Source organism: Moschus berezovskii, chromosome 10, assembly GCF_049115385.1.
Source record: "Moschus berezovskii isolate FMDL1 chromosome 10, NW_MosBer_1.0, whole genome shotgun sequence".
Lineage (NCBI taxonomy): Eukaryota > Metazoa > Chordata > Mammalia > Artiodactyla > Moschidae > Moschus > Moschus berezovskii.
Window position 1 is genome coordinate 32,792,515 of NC_142469.1, and position 20,105 is coordinate 32,812,619.

The window sequence follows — 20,105 nt, forward strand, 5'->3', positions numbered from 1 at the left end:
TTGGTTATTTATAATATCTCATTGCGAATGACCACTCCAGAGAACTACTATTGATGGAGACAGTCAACCTTGGAGTTAAAAGTCAGCAAATGGGGAAGTCTTTTTACCTAAAGGAATGTATCATCTCTCCTGTCTTTAAATGTTGCCCAGAGTATACAAAGGAATTCTTTGTTGTTGTTGCTTAATCGCTACATTGTGTCTGACTCTTTTGCGACCTTGTAGACTATAGCCTGCCAGGCTCCTCCCTCCATAGAATTTTCCAGATAAGGATACTGGAGTGGGTAGCCATTTCTTTATCCAGGGGATCTTCCTGACCCATGCATCGAGCCCACATCTACACTGCAGATGGAGTCTTCATCATTGAGCCACCAGGGAAGCCCCACAGTAAATCCTGCAATGGTATTAAAGTATTAGTTGCTCAGTCCTGTCAGACTCTTTGCTACCCCATGGAGCATAGGCCACCAGGCTCCTCTGTGCATGGGATTCTCCAGGCAAGAATACTGGAGTAGGTAGCTATTCTCTTCTCCAGGGGATCTTCCCAACCCAGGAATGGAACCCCCAGCTCCTGCACTGGCAGGCGGATTCTTTACCACTGAGCCACCGGGGAAGCCCCAAGGGATTCTTGACTAACATCTTAATTAAGAATTAGTAACTTAATTGCTTGTACTCTGTCTTTTCAGATTTAAAAACTGACAGTACTATGTTCATGTTTGGGGAAACATTTCTAGGAAGATGGCGTTGTTAAGGAAGGAACTAATCTATATTAGAATAATTGAGGCTTAATGTTTAAAGCAAACTGCATTTTGTTTTCTTCACCATTTTTATGGAAATCTTTCTAAAATGTGCAATTTTAATTCATGCATATAAGGACAAACAGGCATTTTATATCTAAATATATATATATATATGAAACATCTAGGTCCTTGAAAATTAGAAGATCATGAGAACTTAAGCTCTCAGGAAAACTTAGTTAATTTTAGTACCTTATTCAAGTTAATTTCCTCCTTCACTTCCTTTTTCATTTTCTTATTCTTTTTTAAGTTTCTTATTGGGTTAGAAACTGAAATAAGGAGGAAAATACTGAAAAATACAATTACTCATTTTGTAAAAAAGAGTAGTGTTAACATACGTGATAGTATTATAATAAAATTAAATGGAAACATCGAGGAAGGTAGTTTAATGTAGTGAAAAGAGAGAGCTTTGGACACAAGTAGAGATAGCATTCTTGACTCCATTCCTTTTTAGCATTGGACCTTCAGCAAATCGTTGAACTTCATTTGATCTTCAGGGCTCATATATTTAAAATTGGGATTATGTAACAAACTGACAAAGTTGTTGATAGAACATCTAATAGATGTACAGTTCAGTTCAGTTCAGTTCAGTTGCTCAGTCGTGTCCGACTCTCCACGACCCCATGAATCACAGCACGCCAGGCCTCCCTGTCCATCACCAACTCCCGGAGCTCACTCAAACTCATGTCCACAGAGTCAGTGATGCCATCCAGCCATCTCAAAGTAATTTTTTCCACAATAGATTTATTTCACCCCGGCCTGTCTGGGCAAGCATTCCATGTGAAGGGAACGTCTCAACACTGACAAGTCTCTGTCTCTATACCCCATTAACTCAATCTCTAAGGAGCAGACTGTTGCCCGTTTTATTCAGCTGTGATAGTTTAAGAAAGTTTACTATACTTTGCTTTTTTCAGATCAGTTAGCTATTTACTTACACACAAAATGAATCTACACTGTTGATGAGTGTGAGTTTTTAAATACCATCATCTGAAGAAAATGTGTTCTTTACTCCATTTAAATTATTCGTAGGAGCTACTAATTGATTATAAAATACAATTTCTAAGAAAATCACAAGAAGCAGATAATTGTGGGGCAACCAGTCAGTGAGAGATGTTAACAGTTTTGTAATCACAATGCCATTTGTGTATTTCTGAAAATTCAACAATGTGTTAAGATCAGAAGGAGCAGTAAAACCATCTCTTCATGAGTTAAGAATTTTGTTGTTGTTGGGAAGGAAACTTTCCTTTACCTTCCTAGGCTCTTCTAGCTGCTATAACAATTGAATTGGCATGAGAGAGCTCAAAAGGAAAAAAAATCAAGTTTAATTTCATAAACATAGGAAGCCTACATACACGAGAGGGTCAGAGACGGAAAGGTACAATGAAGTATATGTCACTATCGTGAACTAAGAAATGAAATAGGCACCCAAGGCTCTGAAGGACAGGAGAGTAATTCACAAGACAATATAAAAAAGAATAAATATTGGGCAGTTTGATGTTTGCCCTGACATACAGATGGGGCCACCTAGATAAAATTCTGGTAATAACTTTTTTTTTCCTGTGAAAACCCTCCAGTTTAATTCCTTGTAGATAGTTACGGGAGGGGAAGTAGTTTCTCTTGAGGTTGTAGGATCTCTGTTGTCCTTGCTCAAAATAATCCGCAAGTCAAAGTGGCACATCTTGAAGAGGTCTGTTCTGAATCCCCAGGGTTCCCTTCTTTGGAACTTCCCCAGGAAGTTTCCCAGTTCAGAATTTGAGTTGGTAGATTGCTGTTATCTCTCTGAACCAGTTCTTAGTATTGAAAATAGGTCATCTCGGTTAAAGTTGTATCCCTTTCCATGAGGCACTGATACAGGTGGGCTCCCAAAGTTAGGCCTGTGGTGCAAGCAGTCAGATATTTAAAAAGAGACATTTATATGGAAACAAAAGAAAAATAATGGTTAGTAATTGGAGTAGACTGTAAACCCAGTTTCTGAACTCCAACTCCAGTTGAGAAATTTTCTAGATGTCCAACTTGAAGCATTTTAAGAGGGAGCAGGGACAGGCAGTGACAATCTGATGGATTTTTCACGTATCTAGTGATCTTTCTGATTGGCCCTAGCAATAGGCATGAAGATTATCTGTATATGAGCTGTTTTGGTGATTTCTCTGACGTTTATATCAAGTTGTCCAACTTTAGTCTGCATGTCTTTGGAAAATGGGCAGTTTTCGTTCTCAATGATTTCAAGTCAAAAGAGTCGAAGAAAAGTTGGAAAACTTAGTTTGGAGAATTGTTGCCAAATATTGGTGAAAACTGAAAGAATTCAGGAGAAGTCAAGTTTATAGGTAGAAAACAAACCTCAAAAGACAATGGACAGTAGTGGAATCTAATACCCACAAAAGTATATTACTGAAACATAATTTTTCTCTATAAAATCATTCTCATATCTATCAAATATAGCCAAATTAAGACTAATCTCTGCAAAATAAGTAATTTCAATAAATTTGGCCCAATTATGTATATAAGCACAGTAAGAACAGTGATTGATCATATAGATCAATCATCATCTTACATGGTTTTTGTTGTTGCTTTTCTGACAAATTTAGTATAATAGTATAACAAATATATAATATGGTACTTAATGCAAATAACTCTAAAGACATGTCTGTATTAATTAAATTACAAACTTAAACTTTTATTTACCAAAAATTATAGTAGCTCCTGTGAACCTGAAAAACATTTGAGTTAGTTTCTACTGTATCTTTGAAAACATACTTAATTTGTATAGTGCTTGTTTGTTTTAATATTTATTTTAAATTAGAAAGTAATTGCTTTACAATGTTGTGCTGGTTTTTGCTATGCTTGTTTTTAAGCCAGTTAAATTGAACTCTTATAATTAATTTTAGTAATACCACTGAGAAGTAGAAAAATACCTTGTCTGTAATGTACACATATATAGATAGACATAAAAAAGAGACCTTATGATTTTCATTAAAAAATTTTTTGAACAATAATTTGGGCAAGGGTGCTTATATAGAAATTCATATTTTAAAAGTCCATTCTATTTTTTAAACAATTGAGTATTAAGATTTGGAGATGGTCTAGATACAAGTTCCTACAGAGATTACAAAACTTGCAGGGGAGGTTAGGAGATCTATGAATGTGGAATGTGAACTTCCTCTAGAACTGAATTTCCAATTTTGCAAAGATTTGTAAGGTCAAAGGCTGATCAACCATCAAACTACGATCCTCAATTTGCTTCTTTATGTCAGGGACACTTCTAACTATGTTTTAAATAAAAATATTTATATGTTCTGCTCAGGCAGTTTTGTTGGCATGTCCAGTTAATATTGGTTGAAGGGCAGATTTATGTGCTTTCTGTTTTAAAAACTAGTTAAAGGAAACATTCCCCAGTGAGATACAATGTCTGTCCCCATAATACAGTCAGGAGAAAGAGATACAATAAAGATATATAAAGCCTGTTCAGATCTATCAGTTCTCTTATAAATCTTTATCTTAATTCCATTAACTCTTATGTTACTAATTATAGCCTCAATTAGGATTTCATGAATAAATTTTAGTTTTATAGTATTGGGTAGGGGAAGTTTTTCCAGCCAGACATAATATCTATTCCCATAACACATTCATGTAACGTTGCCATTACTTCTTTACACAAAGCTTGTTTAAACATTCATATTTTTATAATCTTATCAACTCTTACATTTCTGTATTCTTTCAGTCTAATTATAGCCTGAGTCAGAGGCTCTACCAGTGGATATCTGTACCAGTTCATGGGGTTCCCATATCAAGGGTTTCCTGCAAACTTCTATTTTCTATCCCCAGACCATTTGAGTCATTTTTCTGCAGAAGGCTTTGGGCCCCCAGTGAGGGGTTAAGCCAAGGAATCCTGGTTCCTTTGTCAATCTTTAATTTGATTAACTGGCTGGTTGCCCCTAGTGATTGTTGATTAGATTTCTCACAGTAATCTCTGCCTTTCAGCTTTTCGAATTTCTCCAAACTGGGATAAACAGATGAACTTGTCTGGATTTCTTTAACGTTGCTGGATGAAAGGGGGGACATTCAAGCCCACCCAGACTTTGGTAGCTATATGAAAACCTTTATGGTAACCATATCAATGTCTGTTTTATTTGTCCTGATGCTGGATGGCTTTATTAAAGGTTCAGGATATTGTTCTACCTGTCCAAAAATAATTTTGGACAAGGTATGCAAAGGAAAACACAGAGAACTGATTATTAAGAAGCTAAAATATGTACTCAGAAAAGGATGTGGGTGTGCTTGCAAGTGAGGAGTGCCCCTCAGGTTTTCTGGTTACCCTTTTTATTTCATCTTAATCTTTGAATAGCCATGAGTTTTTTCTATTAGATGCAGAATATTCATTGATGCGGCTTCCCTGGTGGCTCAGATGGTAAGGAATCCGCCTGCAATGTGAGAGATCTAGGTTCAATCCCCAGGTTGGGAAGATCCCCTGGAGGAGGGCATGGCAACCCACTCCAGTATTCTTGTCTGGAGAATCCCCATGGATAGAGGAGCCTGGCAGGCTACATACAGTCCATGGGGTCACAAAGCATCGGACACGACTGAGCGATTAAGCACAGCACATTCATTGATGAGAAAGCTTGTAAGATCACAGCTTTGGTTCTTGTGCACTGGACTCCTGAAGCCACCACACACATATGCTGAGAGCTATTTTCCCTTAAGTTTTCCCTTACCAGTTGAGTACTATACCTGGAATGTTGTATAGTGGTCATATGAAGCCTGGACATTTTTATTGAGCATGCTTGGCCATGCTCTGTGGGTTTTATGATCAGGGTTCCCTATTTAGATATAACAAAGTTTAATCAAAGTCTAATTTATATTCTTGTTGCTGATGCCATTCCTCAGTGGCTTTGCCTTTTTGCCTGATGACTACACATGAGAGTTACTGGAAACTTTGTTCTTGTTTCATTGCAGAAAGAATTCAGAGATGAGGCAGGGAGGTCAAGAAAGCAAAGCAAGGATTTATCTAAGGGATATTATACTCTTAAAGAGAGAAGAGACAGTATAGGTTGAGTAGCTGCGCTGTTCACGAGATGTATGGTTTCCTGCCCTTTGGCCCATGTACCCCATTCTCTGTATCTAGCTTTCTGCCTGCTCTAACATTCCACCTTCAAGGAGTCTGGACACTTAAAATTTTTTAATGAGCAAAGGGTCAATAGTCCATCTCCTGTAACTGTTTCAAACTTAGTGTGGGCATTGTCTCTACCTTTGGGTGCAGATCTCCTTGGTATTTGTCAGAGACAGGGGTATTGGTGATGTTTACAGTGTTGGAGATGGAAAGTAGGGAACAGAAGGAGGCAGCAACCTTGTACAGTGAAAGCGGATAGTTCTCAGCTTCAGGTAGGATAGGTTGAAATTCCTGCATCATCATTTAAAATTAGAATTTTCTAAAGCCATGGGGTTTCTGAAGCACCTCAGGTTTCAATACAGCAGCTATTAATAGGGAGAAATGGGACTATATTTGAGTATAGTTATTAGTTATATCGGAGAAGGCAATGGCAAGCCACTCCAGTACTCTTGCCTAGAAAATCCCATGGATGGAGGAGCCTGGTAGGCTGCAGTCCATGGGGTCGCTAGGAGTCAGACATGACTGAGCAACTTCACTTTCACTTTTCACTTTCACACATTGGAGAAGGAAATGGCAACCCACTCCAGTGTTCTTGCCTGGAGAATCCCAGGGACGGGGAGCCGTTCTTGCCGGGAGAATCCCAGGGACGGGGGGTCTATGGGGTCACACAGAGTCGGACACGACTGAAGTGACTTAGCAGCAGCAGCTAGCAGCATTAGTTATATTAAACATTTTATTGTCGTTCAGTCACTAAGCCACATCCAGCTCTTTGTGATCCCATGGACAACAGCACGCCACTCATCTGTCCTCCGCTATTTCTCAGAGTTTGCTCAAATTCATGTCCATTGAGTTGATGACATCTAACCATCTCATCTTCTGCCACCCATTCTCCTTTTGCCTTCAGTCTTTCCCAGCATCAGGGTCTTTTCCAGTGAGTTGACTGTTTGCATCATGTGGCCAAAGTATTGGAGCTTCAGCATCAGTCCTTCCAATGAATATTAAGTGTTGATTTCCTTTAGGATTAACTGGTTTGATCTCCTTGCTGTCCAAGGGACTTTCAAGAATCTTCTCCAGCACCACAATTGAAAAGCATTAATTCTTTGGTTCTCACCCTTCTTTATAATCCAATTCTCACATACATACATGACTACTGGAAAAACAATGGCTTTGACTATACAGACCTTTGTCTGCAAAGTGACATCTCTGCTTTTTAATACAGTGTAGGTTCGTCATAGCTTTCCTTCCAAGGAGCAAGTGTCTTTTAATTTCATGATTGCAGTCACTGTCCTCAGTGATCTTGGAGCCCAAGAAAGTAAAATCTGTCACTGCTTCTACTTTTCCCATTCTACTTGCCATGAAGTGATAGGACCAGATGCCATGATCTTAGGCTTTCTGAATGTTGCGTTTTAAGCCAGCTTTTTCACTCTCCTCTTTCACCTTCATCAGGAGGCTCTTCAGTTCCTCTTCATTTTCTGCCATTAGAGTGGTATCATCTGTATATCTGAGATGTTATTTCTCAAATATAATCTGTTATTTCTCCCAGCAATCTTGATTCCAGCTTGTGATTCATCCAGTCTGGCATTTCACATGATGTATTCTGGATATAAGCTAAAAAAGCACACAGACAATATACAGCCATGTCATACTCCTTTTCCAGTTGGGACGAGTCAGTTTTTCCATGTCCAGTTCTAACTGTTGCTTCTTTACCTGCATATAGGTTTCTCAGGAGATAGGTAAACTGGTCTGGTATGTGCATCTCTTTAAGAATTTTCCACAGTTTATTGTTATCCCCGCAGTCAAAGGCTTTAGCATAGTTAATGAAGCAAAAGTAGACGTTTTTCTGTAATTCCGTTTCTTTCTCAAAACTGAAACTCACAATAGAAGCATAATAATAGTTAGAATAGTCTAGAATATTATCTAATCTCTATTCTGGCCTTGTCTTATTATTATGCTTCTATTGTGAGTTTCAGTTTTCTTTATTTCAGCGACTAGATTTTTCCATCAGATAGTGATATTCCCCACATATTGGATATTAGCAGTCTGGTTGGTGTCTGTCACCTACCAGCGATTAATGAAAATTAGGGTGGTAAATGAGAACCCAGCATATATTGGGTTAATTCCATCAGGTTCCTTAAGGAGGCAGGGACTCCTAAAAGACTTAGGTCCTCTGGGGAGGTGTGGTTGTGGGCATAGATCCAACAGTCAAGTGACTCAGTACCTTTAGCAATGGCATTCATAGTGTCAGATAGTGAATGTTTGTAAGCTGAGCTATGATGATGTGAATAACAAGAAGGACCCTTTGGATGGATGTGGACTCTGGTAATTCCCTGAGGCCCACCTGCTACTTCCTGGAGGGGACACAGAAGTTCTGACTGCGTGGGCCAGAAGGGTAAAAAGGTTTATTGGGTGGGAGAGGGGCTGAAAATAGCAAAAGAGTTGGGACTTGAGTCGTCGGTCTGGACCTTGTGCTCCTCCAGGGGTGCCACTAAAGAAGGCATTTGTGAAGCCTGAATAGGTCCCAACTGGCAAGGTTCCCTAACATAGGAGTTGAATAGCTACAGGTTCTCTCTAAGGACCATAAAAGCCTCAATGTAATGAACTTCTGTCTGGTTTCCCTGCCTTTTGCAAAAATATCTAACAGTAGGATACTGTTATAGTTGAGGCTTCCATTCTCTGGCCAGGTCTCAAGGTTCTCAAGTTTATATCAGGGCAAGGCTGTGTTACAAATGAAAATGAGTGTTTTTCATTTTAAAGAATCTAGAGAAAACTTTTCCCAGTGACCCAGAATGCACCTGAAAGGTGAGTCCTTGGGGATGGAGGAGGAACATCCCATAGTTCGTTCAGGGCAAGAGTGCTCCTATAATAGAGGAGCACTAGCCTTAGCCTTAGGAGGCCCCATGGGGCTCCCTAAGATAGGACTGGTTCCAGGCTTCCCTGTCCATCTAGTGAATAGACCCTAGTCAATATGGAGGTTAGCTACCCTCTCCCCGCCACCCATGGCAGTCCTGCTGGCCCCTGCATCCTGGGGCCCTAGTCCTTCCTGGAATCTGTAGTACTCAGGATGAGCAACTTTCCTGAAGGCTCCTCTACAGACTCTAAGGTCAATGATTAATCCTTCTGTTCCAGGGTATGTTCCCCTGGAATGGACATCCTCATCGTTCTAGGACCTATTTAGCTAGGGAGCCATCTTTTATCTAAAAGGGTGTTGAAAGTCTTAGTTGCTCAGTCCTGTCTGACTCTTTGAGACTTGGTGGACTGTAACCCTCCAGGCTCCTCTCTCCATGGGATTTCCCAGGCAAGAATACTGCAGTGGGTTGCCATTTCCTTCTCCAGGGGATCTTCCCGACCCAGAGCCTGCGCCTCCTGTGTCTCCTGCATTGACAGGTGGATTCTTTAGCGCCTGAGGCACAAGTTTCTGAAAATAGGCACTGGCCATTAAGGGAGGCGGTTTAAAGCTTTCTCTCCTCCCTTCCTTTTTGTGGGCAGTGCCACTGGACCTCAGTTCCGCCCCTCTCCCCCCTCCCACCCAAGCTCTTTCCAGCAAGCTATGCGAGGTGGCCCAGGACGGGGTAGGGCAGCACCAGGCAGCACCAGGCACTATATCTGTACTTAGAGTGACAGAGGTCCCGAGGGCCTTGTGAGGACTCTCCCAGTCCATCGACCCTGAGGAGGCAAGCGCAGTGGGGGCATGGGTTACCACTGGGGCTTGTATTCCCTGGGCATGGTCGTCTTTTCTACCCACCCCTGCGCAAGCCACCCCACCCCAAAGGGCAGGACGGGGTGGGGAGTGCGGTGGGGGGTGGCAGGGAAGACCGAGCTGCTAGGGGGTCTTGCGCCTAGCCGCAGCCCCTCCACGGTGCGCCCCACTGCGCAGGGCGAGCTCTGCACCTTCCGGATACCTAGGCCGCCAGTGGCCCGAGGCAGCTCCTGAAGGGACAGCGGCAGGGCCTCTCTGCGGCTTCTCTTACAGAACCTTATCCGTAGGGAAGGCCTCGCTTTAGATTTCCACACAATTGAACATAAGGGCAGTTAATCAAATGATGGACAAGGCAAACCCAGAGGGCAAGGCAAACCCAGAGGGCAAGGCTCCTGTGGTTCCCGTCGCCAGATGCCAGTGGGACAGGCTGGAAACTTCCAGACGTGCCAGGTACAGTAAAAAGTGCAAGATCTAGCGGTGAGGCTGCAAAACGCCTGGCAGGTTTCTTTTTCGCCATCCCCAGCAGACTAAGGCGCAGAGGCAAGAGCAGAGCGAGGCAGGGAGGCAGAGCGGATAGTCAGGCACGGGCGGCCCGATAACACCCCCTGCAAGGGCAGCCGCGGGGGAGAGGGCGCTTTTCTGGTTTTGTGTTTTGTTTTACCTGTGTACCAGAAACTCCGTGGAAATTGCCTTGAGGTCGGAGGACAGACCTCTCCCTATTCACGACTGACACATCCTCCTGAGGGAGATTTCGCGTGGTGAGTGTCCTGTGGCTTTTATGGCTCAGCGCAATACCACTCCTTGCTGCAGTAGGTCTGAAGATGCCACAGACAGTGAGAAAGCAGAGAGAAAGGTGGCGAAAATCAGGCAGCACCGCTGGAGCTCAAGGGAGGCGGAAGCTTAACCAAATTCTCCTCCTGTTCTCAGCAAAGGTGTTCCCAGAGCGTAGGCTTTCTCTCATCACAGAAAGAATTCAGAGATGACAGGGAAGTCAAAAAAACAAAGTGAGGATTTATTTGATAGAATGCTGTCAAAGGGAGAGCAGACAGCTATTAGGTGAGTAGCTGCCCTGAGCTTTGCCTAGCTGGTTATGTGGAGGGTAGAAATGAAGGGGCAGAATATTCACTGGGGAGGGAGGATTTTGTGGTCTTATTCCCAGGTTTTCATTCTAACTCCACCTTCCTGAGGGAGGAAGGGATTTTTATCTTTATTTAGTCTTGGTCAGGAGTGTCTTGGCATCAGTGCATGATGGGAACTTATCTGTAAGGATAAATTTTGTAATGAGAGCATAATGAGAAAAAGGTTACATTGGGATGCTAGAGATTCCTGCCTTTTCCCACCTTTCTTGTCTGCCTCCAGATCACTTATCACTCCCAGATGTGGTTTCCTGTCATTCTGGAAGTTCCTGCCCCAGGACCCCCCAGTTGATTACTGTTAAGATGTATGACTTCTTGCCATTTGGTGCATGGTGCCCCCCTTTCTCTATTCTTATCTAGAAACTGCCTTCTCCAAAATGAGGAGGCTGTCCTTGGGTCCAGTCCTATCTCTCCTGCCTCAATCCCTTTTTTAATAACCATCTAAAGATTCCACCCTGCAGGGATGAGTCCAGAGACTCTTTCTTTCTGAGTTCTCTTTGTTCCATCTCTTTCAATACTTGCTTTATTTACCTAACTTCTTAATAACCCTTTAAAAAATTTCACCTTGTTGGGAAGAGTCCCTTGACTCTCTCCACAAGCCTCTTTTCATTATCTTGTTAATTAACCTAATGTTTTTATTAGCATCTGTGAGACCCATAAGGGAAATCTGAGACTGCTTCTTGAAAAAATTATTTTTTTATAATTAGGGGAGTTCTTAAGGCTAGCCATTATATTGCTTTTATACACTTTTTAATTTGGTCTTGCCATGCTGCTGCTGCTGCTAAGTCACTTCAGTCGTGTCCGACTCTGTGTGACCCCACTGACGGCAGCCCACCAGGCTCCCCCGTCCCTGGGATTCTCCAGGCAAGAACACTGGAGTGGTTTGCCATTTCCTTCTCCATGGTCTTTCCATAGGTAGCAATAAAACAAGTTTGACAGCTCTCTAAAAACTTAACAATTTAAAAGTTTTTCCAATTCAGAGGACCCATAATTGGGAACTAGGATCTTAATAGTGACTCAAACCAATTAGACTTTCTATGGCTTAAACATAGGTGCAAGAGGTACCCCCAAAGTAGAATAAAAAGAGATGCAGCCCTCGAAAGACCCAAAAAAGTTCACTCCTCAAAATAGTCTAAGAAAGTAGAGACCTTTGTTGCACAAGCAGGATCATGTAGTGCCTACACTAACAGAACTACAAAGGTGCTATGAAAAAGCTTTTCACACGGTGTTATGAAAAAGGCTTCTTATAGACTAGGACCCTTATGATAAACTGGGACCCTTATGACAACAGGCATGCCTGGACAAAGAGATGCTAGTCAAAGTCACGGTTGATATCTGCACTTAGGACCAACTGGTTTCAGCTGCTCTAAATCCCAGTCTGTTTTACTGACTTAGCAAGTGCAGATAGTTACATCAACCTTCTAGATGGCAAATACCAAAGAGACTATTCTCACAGGTCATAAAACCAAACAAGCTCTCAGAACAGAATAGGACAAAAGAGATAACAACAACAACAAAAAACAGTGACCATCTCTGGGGAAAAAATAGATCAATGGAAACAAGAGTACTCTGCCAGATTTTCCAGTCACTAAGTCTAATGCACTGGCTCTACAAATAATTTCTCCTGCTAATTAAATTTTTTATTAAGGAAAAAAGACCAAAAACACTTACCACTTGTCTGATGTCCTAAGATCCCTCAGTTGCAGCATCCTCGGAGGGAGCCGAGTCCAGCCAGGAAAGTTTATCTCACTAACTAAGCCAGCTGTTTGAAAGGAAAAAAACTTTACTCTTCTAGGTTGTAAAAATTACATTGACATGAGACAGATTAACAGGGAAAAATCAGATTTAATTTCATATTTACAGGAATTGCCCCCAGCTATACACACACACACACACACACACACCCCTACATACAGGAATTACCCCCATCTATACAGACACAAAAGAGTCCGAAATGCAGTACTTGTATGCAATCTTAAAAACGACAGAATGATTTCTGTTCATTTCCAAGGCAAACCATTCAATATTACAGTAATCCAGGCCTATGCCCCAACCAGTAACGCTGAAGAAGCCGAAATTGAACGGTTCTATGAAGACCTACAAGACCTTTTAGAACTAACACCCAAAAAAGATGTCCTTTTCATTATAGGGGACTGGAATGCAAAAGTAGGAAGTCAAGAAACACCTGGAGTAACAGGCAAATTTGGCCTTGGAGCACGGAATGAAGCAGGGCAAAGGCTAATAGAGTTTTGCCAAGAGAACGCACTGGTCATAGCAAACACCCTCTTCCAACAACACAAGAGAAGACTCTACACGTGGACATCACCAGATGGTCAACACCGAAATCAGATTGATTATATTCTTTGCAGCCAAAGATGAAGAAGCTGTATACAGTTAGCAAAAACAAGACCAGGAGCTGACTGTGGCTCAGATCATGAACACCTTATTGCCAAGTTCAGACTTAAATTGAAGAAAGTAGGGAAAACCACTAGACCATTCAAGTATGACCTAAATCAAATCCCTTATGATTATACAGTGGAAGTGAGGAATAGATTTAAGGGTCTAGATCTGATAGATAGAGTGCCTGATGAATCTGGACGGAGGTTCGTGACATTGTACAGGAGACAGGGACCAAGACCATCCCCATGGAAAAGAAATGCAAAAAAGGAAAATGGCTGTCTGAGGAGGCCTTACAAATAGCTGTGAAAAGAAGAGAAGGGAAAAGCAAAGGAGAAAAGGAAAGATATAAGCATCTGAATGCAGAGTTCCAAAGAATAGCAAGGAGAGATAAGAAAGCCTTCCTCAGTGATCAATGCAAAGAAATAGAGGAAAACAACAGAATAGGAAAAACAAGAGATCTCTTCAAGAAAATTAGAGATATCAAGGGAACATTTCATGCAGAGATGGGCTCGATAAAGGACAGAAATGGTATGGACCCAACAGAAGCAGAAGATATTAAGAAGAGGTGGCAAGAATACACAGAAGAACTGTACAAAAAAGATCTTCATGAGCAAGATAGTCACGATAACGTGATCACTGACCTAGAGCCAGACATCTTGGAATGTGAGGTCAAGTGGGCCTTAGAAAGCATCGCTATGAACAAAGCTAGTGGTGGTGATGGAATTCCAATTGAGCTATTTCAAATCTTGAAAGGTGATGCTGTGAAAGTGCTGCACTCAATATGCCAGCAAATTTGGAAAACTCAGCAGTGGCCACAGGACTGGAAAAGCTCAGTCTTCATTCCAATCCCAAAGAAAGGGAATGCCAAAGAATGCTCAAACTACCGCACAATTGCACTCATCTCACACGCTAGTAAAGTCATGCTCAAAATTCTCCAAGCCAGGCTTCAGCAATATGTGAACCGTGAACTCCCAGATGTTCAAGCAGGTTTTAGAAAAGGCAGAGGCACCAGAGATCAAATTGCTAACATCTGCTGGATCATGGAGAAAGCAAGAGAGTTCCAGAAAAACATCTATTTCTGCTTCATTGACTATGCCAAAGCCTTTGACTGTGTGGATCACAATAAACTGTGGAAAATTCTGAAAGAGATGGGAATCCCAGACCACCTGACCTGCCTCTTGAGAAACCTGTATGCAGGTCAGGAAGCAACAGTCAGAACTGTACATGGAACAACTGACTGATTCCAAATAGGAAAAGGAGTGCGTCAAGGCTGTATATTGCTTATTTAACTTATATGCAGAGTATATCATGAGGAACGCTGGGCTAGAAGAAGCACAAGCTGGAATCAAGATTGCTGGGAGAAATATCAATAATCTCAGATATGCAGATGACACTACCCTTATGGCAGAAAGTGAAGAGGAACTCAAAGGCCTCTTGATGAAAGTGAAAGAGGAGAGTGAAAAGGTTGGCTTGAAGCTCAACATTCAGAAAACAAAGATCATGGCATCTGGTCCCATCACTTCATGGGGAATAGATGGAAAAACAGTGGAAACAGTGTCAGACTTTATTTTTGGGGGCTCCAAAATCACTGCAGATGCTGATTGCAGCCATGAAATTAAAAGACACTTACTCCTTGGAAGGAAAGTTATGACCAGCCTAGATAGCATATTAAAGAGCAGGGACATTACCTTGCCAACAAAGGTCCGTCTAGTCAAGGCTATTGTCTTTCCCATGGTCATGTATGGATATGAGAGTTGGACTGTGAAGAAAGCTGATCGCCGAAGAATTGATGCTTTTGAACTGTGGTGTTGGAGAAGACTCTTGAGAGTCCCTTGTACTGCAAGGAGATCCAACCAGTCCATTCTAAGGGAGATCGATCCTGGGTGTTCATTGGAAGGACTGATGCTAAAGCTGAAACTGCAATACTTTGGCCACCTCATGCAACGAGTTGACTCACTGGAAAAGACTCTGATGCTGGGAAAGGTTGGGGGCGGGAGGAGAAGGGAACGACCGAGAATGGGATGGCTGGATTGTATCACCGACTCTGTGGACATGAAGACTCAGTGAGTTGGTGATGGACAGGGAGGCCTGGCGTGCTGTGGTTCATGGGGTCGCAGAGAGTCGGACACGACTGAGCGACTGAACTGAACTGAACTGAACACAGACACATACACATATGCATACATATAAATACAAGAATCACCCCCAGCTACACACACACACACACACAGAGGAATCGCCCCCAACTACACACATGGCTCAGAGAGCTCACATACCAAAGAGGTTCACAGACAGAAAGGTAAAATGAGTATTTTGCCACCCTGAGCGGTGGAATAGGGCAAGGGTCTGGGCGTCTCAAGGACAGGAGGATAGTTCAGAGGACAATACAAAAAAAAAAAAAATCAGGTTTTAGGTACTTAGGTGATTATCCTGCCATAGAGATGAGGACACTTAGATAAAAATTATCTCCTGTAATAACTCTTTTTTTCTGGGAAAAATCCCCAATTTAAATACTTGTATTTGGTTAAGGGAGGGTAAGTAATTTCTCTTGAGTCTGTAGGCTCTTGATTGCCTTTAACTTAAAATAATCCACATGCCAAAGTGGCATATCTTGAGAGATCTGTTCTGAGTCCCCATACTATTAGCCATACAGAGGAGCCCTTCTAAAGTCATATGTAAACATTCTCTAAATAGCCATGAGTTCAAATCTCTAGCACTGTGTAATAATCAAACTCTTTAAAAAAAAATTCCCAAGTGCCATAGAATTAGATTTCTTAATACCATTCATTGACTTTCTACTTGCCTTCATAATTTATTTCATCTGCCTGCATTCATGAGTTTGAAAGTTCATTGCTATAATGTATAAGAAATTAAAGAATATGTAAATCACTATTTCTTGTCTGGAAATGGAAGAAGTTGGAGAATGGAAACATGTATGGTATGCTCATTGTTTCATGTGAAAGATTATATAAAGCTTCATAAGTGTACAGAAGGAAAATTAATAATACTGTCTTTTTTGGTGAGATAGTACATAAGGTGAAGTGAGAAATCACTAAATATGGCTCACATTTTCAGAAATAAGGAATGAAAAACAAGGTTTAATATGGGCATATTAATTTAGAGAAAATGCAAGTGATAAGACTTTGACTCTGACTGACAATTGCAGAATAAAACAATCCCTGCCAAGTTTATTGCCCTGCATGTATCCAGTATTTATAAAACATTTGTGCTTCCATCTGTTTCTGTTTGGGATTAGTGGAACACCTGTTATTGTTTAGTTAGAGTTTGTTATTAATTATTGGTAATGAGTTTTTAAAACTACAACTTGATTTTTCCCTGTGGGATAAAGTTTTCCTTTTTTTCTTTTTTTGTATAATATTGTCCCACCCTCCAAAGTAGCCCAAATTACAGCTCAAATTTGAAAAACCTTGTTAAATGTGCTAATGCCTTGATGGAAGTCTCCCGTTTTGCCTTTTTATCCCATCAAATAAAATGCCTCTAACTAATGTAGTCTTAAAATTTTTTAGCTTTCTAAAGATGAACAGAATTGCTTTTTCTCTGCAGTGAATATGCACTATGCTATAGTCAGAAACAATCCCCACCTCAATTACAGGGACCATCTTAATTGGGCAGAATGAACTGTAAAGATCAGATCATGTTGTTGTTTTAGTTAAAGTTCTTTTATGCTAACTCACTCTAAGAAGTGAAGGTGCAAGTGTTAGTCACTCAGTAACTAAGTGTCCGACTCTTTGCAACCCCATAGATTATACTGTCCATGGAATTCTCCAGGCAAAAATATTGGCATGGGTTGCCATTTTCTACTACAGGGGATCTTCCTGACCCAGGGATGAAACTCTAGTTTCCCATGTTGCAGGCAGGTTCTTTACCATCTGCACCACCTGGGAAGCATAAATTTTATAAATTAAGAAAATTCTGTATACACCTAGAAAGTTCAGTCAGTTCAGTCGCTCAGTCGTGTCCGACTCTCCGCGACCCCATGAATCACAGCACGCCAGGCCTCCCTGTCCATCACCACTATTAAGGCTGAAACTAAGCAACTTCAGAAGACACATGTCTACAATGTATAATTTTAGGATATTCTAGACATTGAAGAGCTCCTTTCTTCAAGAAATACTTTTGCTATTTCTCTGTTGTTGGATATCTGGGTTATTTCCAGTTTGGAGTCACTGATGAATAAAACTGCTATCAAATATAAATAAATACTTTTGCTGCTGCCTTTCAGTGATCTAACAACCCCACCATGATATCTCCTAAATGTGTAGATGTTCAATGTAATAAGATGCATTTTGAATAGACCCTAACCTTCTTTAGGGAGGAAGGACAGGAAGAGGAAGACAGAAAGAGAGAGACCCCATCCTTCCATTGGGACTGTCCTGAAGCCAATGACCTCTACTTTTCCTGTAGGGCTAGAGAGTCTAGTTGTCATTTTCTTTTTTCAATTTGTTTTGTATTTTAAAAATTTTATTCAGTTATAATTAATGTAGAGTATTATTATATTAGTTTCAGGTTTACAGCATAGTGATTTGATATTTTTATGAAATATTATTATGAAATGATAATCACAATAAATCCAGTTACCATCCATCACCATACAAAGTTTTTGCAAAACTATTGACTATATTTCCTATATGTACATTACATCCCCATGATTTATTTATTTTATAGCTGTGAGTTTCTACGTCTTAATCCACTTTATCTATATTATGCATTGCCTGACCCACTCCTCTCTGGTAACCACCAGTTTGTTCTCTGTGTCTAAGCATTTGTTTCTGTTTTATTTTGTTTGTACATTTGTTTTATTTTTTTATATTCTACATATATGTGAGATTATGTGATATTTGTTTTTTTTCTTTCTGATTTATTTTGCTTAAGTATAATAACTTCCAGGACCATCCATCTTGCCTCAGATGGAAAGATTTCATACTTTTTTATGGCTGGACAATATTCCACTGAAATATATATATGTATATGTATATATCTACCACATCTTCTTTATCCATTCATCTACTGATGGATACTTAAGTTGTTTTCATGTCTTGGCTACTGTAAATAGTGCTGCAGTGAACATAGGTGTACATATATGTTTACAAATTAATAATCTTATAAGAGAACTATTAAAACTGGTCAAGGCAGACATTGGTTGCCAGACTGAGACTCAATTTACAGTGTCTTTTGTCTTTTTGTTTTTATTGTTTTTAGAAATCCATAGTACAGATTTTTAAGGTAGAAGCCTTTATATTTATTAACCTTTATCAACTTGCCAGTAACTCCAATTTCCTTTTCCATATTTTGTGGCTAAGCATATTTTTCTTAAGTGACAGCCTACCAGTAGTTTCATTCATTTAGGTAGACTCTTTAAAAGAAGTATCATGATCTTGCTGGGCATTTTCATTCTCCCTCTTAATCAACTTCCGCTTGGGCCAAATAAATTGCATGCATTGCTGGACAGAGTCAACCAAGTTAAACAAGAGACACATTTCTATGGTAAGAAATCACGTGGCTTACACAGTCTTTTATACTCAGTATAGATAAAGAAATCAATTTAAACCAGGGTTAATGTGCCTTCACTTAGTAATTTTAACACTTTTTTCCAACTTTTCATCTCTGTAGCCATTATGATTAAAGTTCAATACAAGTTAAAGTTTATTCCTTAGTAGTTATCCCACCATTGAAATTCCAGCTGCTCTCTGACTTTTGCTTGAGTCAAGAATTTATGTCAAGGTAATTTAGTCTACTTTCAGTGTCATTTATTCTCTTAAAACTGAAGGTATTCACCAACCAAAATCTTTTCTGACTATAATAAGGTATTCTTTGATAGTCCATATTCCAATTCTGTGGGTTTTAAGACCATAGCTAGAAAGAGCCTCAAGGAATAAGTTAGTATGCTCATTTTATTAAGATCCTTTTCTTGAACTTCAGTGGTGCTTAACTGCATTTTTGGTTTGATCCTGCTGAGAAGAGGTCAAATGTAATTGCATTATAGTCACTGTTATTTAATGGTTTAATCTAATGTATTTCAGAACTCAATTGGAGAAGACGAGATAAAATTTAGCCTTGCTGTACTCTTCTCTAAAAAAATCCTGTTCCTAAAAAATATACTCACTTTAGTTCCAAACATCTAATTATTTTTACAAAGCAAAAGCTTTGGGAGTTTTGATGTTTACTGAAAAAGCAATTGTTGAATCCTCTCTCTAAGCTGATAATCCAGAAAAGAGATAAGACACAGTACAAATAATTTTATAACTGAGGATAACTAGATAGACATGCAATAGGTGTTCAGAAAATGTACATGTTAATCTCAGGATACTAGGAATAAATAGTTATCTTCACTTATCATCTGGACCTCTTAATATTTTTTAATAGTTTAAATCATTTAAAAATTGTTCCAGAAGTAAGATTAAAGGAATGGTGAAAATTGTGATTAAAAACTTAAACATATCAAGGTTAAATGTTTATTTCATCAGTTCCCTGGTTTTGAAGGTGTACACACATCAAATGGGAAACATCTTTCAAAAGGAACTGAACTGCTCATCAACTATCATGCATAATCTTACAGTGCATCCACCTTGTAGATACCAGTTCCACATTTCAAACATCTTTAATAGACTCTGGGATATTATTACTTCAAATTCTTTCAGAACATACATCATCAGAATGCAGCAAATGAAGTTTTGAAATTTTTGATGGCTCATAATTTTGTTGAAAAGATGTCATCTTGATCCCATAATTAAAAAACATTTTTATTTTTAGATTTATAAGCATTACTTAGAATGATAAATCCAATAATCTTTAAATTTATACATTATTAATCCTTCTGAATTCCTTGGCATTTGTATGGTTTAAAAAAGCATAAATTTTGGCACACAGATTTTATGAAAACACAAAAGAGTACTATAACATAACATTTCAATGAAATGAGATATTTTATATTCTAGTCACAAACTATTCCATGAAAA

The 20,105-nt window shown here is 39.9% G+C and overlaps 1 protein-coding gene across 12 annotated transcripts in view; it reads left to right on the top strand.

Moving 5' to 3' along the window:
- TRDN (triadin) overlaps nt 1-20,105 on the top strand; it is a 424,466-nt gene that overhangs the window by 143,951 nt on the left and 260,410 nt on the right. The gene's annotated exons all lie outside the window — the stretch shown is intronic.